Source organism: Nicotiana tabacum, chromosome 8 (assembly GCF_000715075.1).
Source record: "Nicotiana tabacum cultivar K326 chromosome 8, ASM71507v2, whole genome shotgun sequence".
Taxonomy (NCBI): domain Eukaryota; kingdom Viridiplantae; phylum Streptophyta; class Magnoliopsida; order Solanales; family Solanaceae; genus Nicotiana; species Nicotiana tabacum.
This window is the reverse complement of record NC_134087.1, coordinates 192,905,891-192,912,760: the sequence shown is the minus strand read 5'-3', so window position 1 is coordinate 192,912,760 and position 6,870 is coordinate 192,905,891.

The window sequence follows — 6,870 nt, the reverse complement described above, 5'->3', positions numbered from 1 at the left end:
TATCACAGGCAATATCCTTCGGTATTTCGAGTTGGCAAATTATGTTTTTTCACAGGAAGTCGACCACTTCGCGCTCAACAATCTTTTGGTAAGGACCTGCTTCAACCTATTTAGTGAAGTAATCGGTTAAAATGAAAAGAAATTTTACCTTCTGGGGACCCGGTGGCAGCACCAAACTATATCCATCCCCCATATCATGAATGGCCATGGGGATAATACCGAATGCAAGAGTTTTGCTAGTTGGTGCACCAATTGTGCATGGCGCTGAAACTTTTGCATTTCTGAATGAATGCCTTCGCGTCTTGTTCCATCCGGGGCCAATAGTATCCTGCCCTAACCAATTTTAGCACCAACAAATTTGCCTCGGAATGGTTCCCGCAAATTCCTTCATGAATCTCTCTCATGACGTAGTCTGCCTCCGAGGCTCCTAAACATCGGACCAACGGGTCTTGGAATGACCTTCTATATATCTGTCCACCCCCGAGGTTGTAGCGAGCTGCTTTGTTGTGTAATGCACGGGATGCCTTCGGGTCTTCGGGCAACTTCATGCCGAAGTAATTGATGAACTCATTCCTCCAGTCCCATACTAGGTTGGTTGTATTTACTTCATAATAGCCGTCTCCATTGACGATCCCAAATTGGCCAATGCATCTGCTCTAACATTCTCTTCTCTCGGGATGTGTGTGATAGACCACTCCTAAAATCGTGCGAGCAAAGTTTGAACTTTAATAACATACTATTGCATTGGTTCCTCCTTTGTGTCAAAAATCTCATATACTTGATTTACTACCAGTTGGGAATCACATTTGATTTCAATGACCTCGGAGCCAAGTCCCCAGGCCAGTTCAAGTCCTGCAATTAAAGCCTCATACTCAGCTTCATTGTTAGTCAACAGAACAACTTTTATGGCATGCCTCAGGGTTTCACCCGAAGGTGTGATTAGGAAAAACCCGAGTCTGGACCCTTTCACATTGGAAGATCCGTCTGTGAACAAGGTCCAAACTCCTGATGTCATTTCCGACACCATCACTACTTCTTTTGTAGCCAAAAGGCAGTAACCCGAGAGTGAAATCAGTCACAAAGTCGGCCTAAACTTTTGATTTTATCGTAGTTCTGGGGTTATATTCAGTATCAAATTCACTAATTTCAACTACCCATTTGGCTAACCGGCCCAACAACTCAAGTTTGTGAAGGACATTCCATAGGGGAAAGGTTGTCACAATGGCTATCGGGTGACGCTGAAAATAAGGCCTAAGCTTTCGAGATGCGACTACTAGAGCTAAGGCCAATTTTTCAAGGTGGGGATAATGAGTTTCCGCTCCTGACAAATTTTTTCTAGTGTAATAGATAGGGGATTGCGTACCTTCATCCTCCCGGACTAGAATGACACTTACCGTTACCTCCAAGACCACTAAGTATATTATCAAATGTTCACCTTCCCCCGGCTTTGATAGTAGCGGAGGGCCTGATAGTTAACATTTCAGGTCTTTTAAGACCTGTTGGCATTCTTGAGTCCATTCAAAATTGTTCTTCTTCTTTAGGAGTGAGAAGAAATGATGGCATTTTTTCGAAGATCGAGAGATGAACCTGCTTAGAGCGGCCAATCATCCAGTTAGCCGTTGGACTTCTTTAATGCTTATCAACTGGTCTGGGATGTCCTCGATGACTTTGAACTTATCGGATTTACCTCAATCCCCCTTTGTGAAACCAAGAAACCCAAGAACTTACCGGAGTTAACCTCGAACGCGCATTTTTCGGGGTTGAGTTTCATGTTGTGCTTCCTCAGGATATCAAGGTTTCCTGGAGATGTTTTAAATGGTCTCCTGCATTCAAAGACTTGACCAACATTTCATCTATGTATACTTCCATTATTTTACCTAATGGTTTCTTGAACATCTTCTTCCCGAGCCTCTGATAAGTGGCTCCGACGTTTTTAAGCCCGAAGGACATCACCTTATAACAATATGTGCCAAATTTCTTTATGAAAGAAGTTTTTTCCTGATCCTCCGGGTTCATCTTAATTGTATTGTACCCGAAATAGTCATCGAGGAAACCCATTAACTCGTGCCCGACCGTTGCATCATTCATTTGCTCGATGTTCGGCAGTAGGAACGAGTCTTTTGGGCACGCTTTATTCAAGTCTTTATAATCTACGCACATTCGAAATTTGTTATTCTTTTTTGGGACTACAACTACATTAGCTAGCTAGTCAGGATACTTCACCTCCCGGATTAAACCGATGTCAAGTAGCCGAGTTACCTCTTCTTTAACAAACATTTTTCTAACCTCGGCTATTAGGCGCTTCTTCTGCCTTATCGGTGGGATGCTTAGGTCCAGGCTTAGATTTTTCATGGTCACCTCTAGTGGGATACTTGTCATATCTACGTGCGACCATGCAAAACAATCAACATTAGTTTTAAGAAAATTAATAAATCCCGACATGATCTCAAGGTTGAGCCCTGTCCCCAAGTGAAATTTTCTCTCCAGGAATTCCTTAAACAAATCCACTTGTTCTAGTTTTTCTGCCATGGACTTGGTAGCGTACCTAAAAGTATCTCGGTACCTGGTGGAATTCTGATGACTCCTCTCCTTTATCATATTTCCTTGGCTCGAAAGCAGGCGTCGGGTCCCTTAGTTTCTATTTGGTGAGTTCATTCCCTTTACTGCTGGAAACCGATATTGAATTCATTTCTTTCTCTACCGGTTGGTCTCCTATTATTTGCTTGATTCCCTCTAGGGTCGGGAATTTTAGCAATTGGTGATACGTTGATGGTACGACCTTCATCTCATGTAACCATGGTCTACCGAGGCTTATATTGTAGCCCATGTCGCCAGCTACCACCTCAAACAAGGTGGTTTCCGTGACCCCTTCAGCGTATGTGGGGATAAAGATCTCCCATCGAGTTGTCACACTAGCCAAATTGAACCCGACAAGGAGTCTTGTTTCCGGAATGATACTTTCGGTTAATTTGGCTTTCTCCAGCACTCTCCATCGGATGATATTGACTAAGCTTTCTGGGTCAACCAAAACACATTTAATCTTGAAATCTAGAATATTAAGAGAAATTACCAGGGCTTTGTTGTGCGAGAGAAGGAGTCCATCAGCGTCTTCCTCCGTGAAGGCGATGTCATCTTCGGCTAATTTTTGAAGTCCCTTGCTGTGCGTCACTAATACCTTTGTTTTCTTGGCCGCCGAGAAAGTTACACCGTTGATTCATTCCCTCCGAAAATTATGTTGATAGTTATCCAAGGAGGGTCTTCCTCTATCTTCGAGGGTTCTACGTTATCTCGGCTGCATTCGTAATTGTTCTTGGCCCGGTCGCTCAAGAACTCCCTAAGATGGCCGTTTTTTAACAAAGTTACCACCTCCTCGCGTAGATGTCGACAGACCCCAGTTCTATGACCATGAGTTTTATGATATTCGCACCATAAGTTTGAATCCCTCTAATTGCGATTGGATCTGACTAGCCTCGAGAATCATGCTTTCTTGATGTTTCTCATTACCGATACTAGCTTCTCTACTCTGATGTTGAAATTATAATCTAATAGCCTGAGATATGCGGAAACCCGGTCCCTCGGTACCTATGTTTCTTGTAGCGACATGTTGTTCTGACCGCAATCAGTTCTTCTATCGGGAGAGAACCTATTCGAGGACTAGAACCCTTTGTTGCCACTTCCTTCGGCTCTCCCATAAGGCAAAAGTTGGACTTTGGAAGATTGCTGGTCTGCATAAAGTCATCCTTGAACTTATCCTGATTCTTGTCTCGGTCCCGTACCTTGGTTGATGTAAGGTGGCCGAGCTGATCATCTTCTATCCTTATCTTCGATTCATAGCAGTTATAGACATCCGCACATGTGGTCACTTGGAACTCGAGCAGACTTTCCTTCAATTTTTGGGAGGCGTTGAAGTTCTTCGGGTTCAGAACCTTTGTGAATGCCTCCATTGTCCACTCGTCTGGTACAACCGGTAGCAACATTCTTTCTTTCTGGAATCTGATCATGAACTCCCGCAACAATTCGGACTCTCCTTGTGCAATTCTAAATATGTCCATCTTCTGGGTTTGGACCTTCCTGGCCCCGGCATGGGCCTTAATGAATTAATCTACGAGTATTTCAAAAGAATCTATCGAGTGCTCAGGTAGGAGTGAATACCATGTCAGTTCCCCTTTTTTGAGGGTTTCTCTAAATTTCTTCAGCAGAACTGACTCAATCTCATGCTGGGCCAAGTCGTTTCCTTTCACTGCCGTTGTATAGGTTGTAATGTGCTCTTGAGGATCTAAAGTCCCATCGTACTTTGGTATGTCCGACATTTTGAACCATTTCGGAATCAATTCTAGTGTTGAGCTCGGCTACACTAACTGGGTGCACTTCTTCGAATTCGGGCCCTTCAAAACTGGTGGTGCACCCGGAATTTGATCCATTCGGGCGTGAAGCTCCTTCACGTTCTTATCCATCCACTTGTTCATTTTTCTCATAAATCTCATGAGTTTTATTTTGAAGGGATCATTACCGTTATTGTTATCAGATCCGCTGCTGATCCTCCCAGCTCCATCGAAGCCGACCTCACCCCTTAGGTTGTTATTATCAAATCGTTTAGCCGTTTGATTTGAAGGAGTGCTGGGAGGAATATGACCTCTTCTGTTTGCGTTGTTGGAAGCGCCTGATAATTCCTGCTTTAGTTCTGTCATGACTTGGTCCTGCCTTGAGAGATGGCCCATGATGGCCTTTTGCTGCTCTCTCAAGATTTTTACTGTTTCTGTAACATGATCGTCCTTAGCGTCATCAGGAGTTATCTCCCGCACATGTCGGGGATATTGTCCGCCATGGACCGGAGTTTCTATGTCTCCCTCGTTGTGGGTGTCACTGGTTGAATCCTCATGTTGAGGCAAATTTTTATGTGTCTCAATGTTGTGCGCTATGTTGACATCGTTAGCTTCCATTTTTCGATTTTTTGCTATGAACCAAAGAATCAAACAAGTTAGTAATAGATGTAAGGATCAACTCAATTATCTAGCTGTCTAAGCTCTACGTTGGGCGCCAAACTGTTTACCCATAAAATGGTATAGTTGAATTTGTTGCGTGGTTTATAGACAAGCTAACTGATTTGATCCAAAATGATAAATAAATAAAATTAAAAATAAGACTTAGCGTTAAAATCAAAGGAAATGGCAAGCCTAACTTCGGGAGCAATACTTCCGAGGACAGCAATAAGGAAAATATCAGACATAAAGTAAAGTTATATTATTTAGCTTGAGAATAAAGTGTAACATAAGTTTTGCCAGAGATTTCGTGTCCCCACAATGGTTGTTGAAGTCACTATTTATAGCTATACCTAGGAAATAAGATCTTAGGATCAAGCCCATCTTAAGTGACAATAAAGGGGGCTATTGACGAATGTGTAACGACATGCCATGAATGCTATATTTCTCTGCAACAACTACTCATTTAATACTAGAAAATATTCTCCATTAAATGTCGTCTGGTGATAAATATTCGACCTGCTCCTGTTGATTTTTCTCTCTTCGTGGTCTATCAGATATCATCTACAACTGTTGACCCGGGCCTTAATTCTTACTCGATTTGTCTTCCGCCTGTCTCTGGTTCCACGTGTCATGCTATAATTTGTTCATTTAATATAAACCAATTTTACCCTATACAACATCAAGGGGATTATCTAAGAAGTTGAAGGACAAATGAGAATTTTTCTAAAAGTCATGGCGAAACATCTCAAACGCCGTCTCATATGGACCTACGAAATTTCAGGTTAATTAGAGTCAAAAATTATTTTACAAAATCAACATGTATTAAACAATACACACGAAAAAGTGGGTATAATCATAAATTTGTATTGCATGACCCTGAAAAGCCCTAAAACAATTGTATTTAGAAATTATAGTTTGATTATTTCACTTTTTCTATGTCCTCATTCGTGATCACTCATCAATAGGTACTCCCAGTCCCAGATTTTCGATTACACACTCTAACATGTATACTTTTTTTAATATAAACATGCTCAATAAATCTAGTGTTCTTGACAAGATCTCATTCTTTAACTCTATCATCGTAATAAGCCGGCAAGTTTTCTTAAAAAGCCGTGATGGTATTTCTCGAATTTTATTTTAATATTCCTTGTTTATATTTCTTTCTTGATTTTGTTGATTTGCATATGAGTAAACCATTGGTTGTAGCCCATTGGTTATAGCCAAATTAAACCAACTAAAAAAAATAAAAAAAATTGTGAAGGACTTGGCATTTGCCCCCCCCACCCCCCCCCCCCCCAATAAAAAAAAAACTAAGATTTGTAGAGCTAATTAGATTAGATTTCATGTCCAACAATCCTATGCACTTGTGTTGTGTTGGCAATACGATTAGTACAAGAGTATTATCCAAACCACCATATTTCAAGCCATAGAATTCTCTTGCAGATCCTCATCCATCTAGTGTGTTTATTTTTCCTCCTTTAATTTATTCTTCTTGAATATTTCATGTAATATTATCATCCAAACTCTCTTCTTTCTAACATTTCACACCATCGGCAATTTTCACTTAAATCAGGAATTCCTGTCTCCCTCCTCTTTGCAGCCAGTTCACGTGAAAGAATTTTTAGGTGCTTGGCCCATGAAAAAGAATCAGGTCAGTACTTAAAGGGTGTGTTGAAGATACAATTAGATAAATGACTTTTATTTCTAGAAGCTTAAATTTTTAGATAAGATAATTACACAATTAGATAATATATGTATATATATATATATTCTATGGCTAGCAGAAAATACTTGCCTGCAATCGATTTTCTCACTTTAACTTGCGATTTTCAAAATTAAGTTATTAGTTTTAATTAATATAAACACCAAATGCGCGTAAATATTTTCT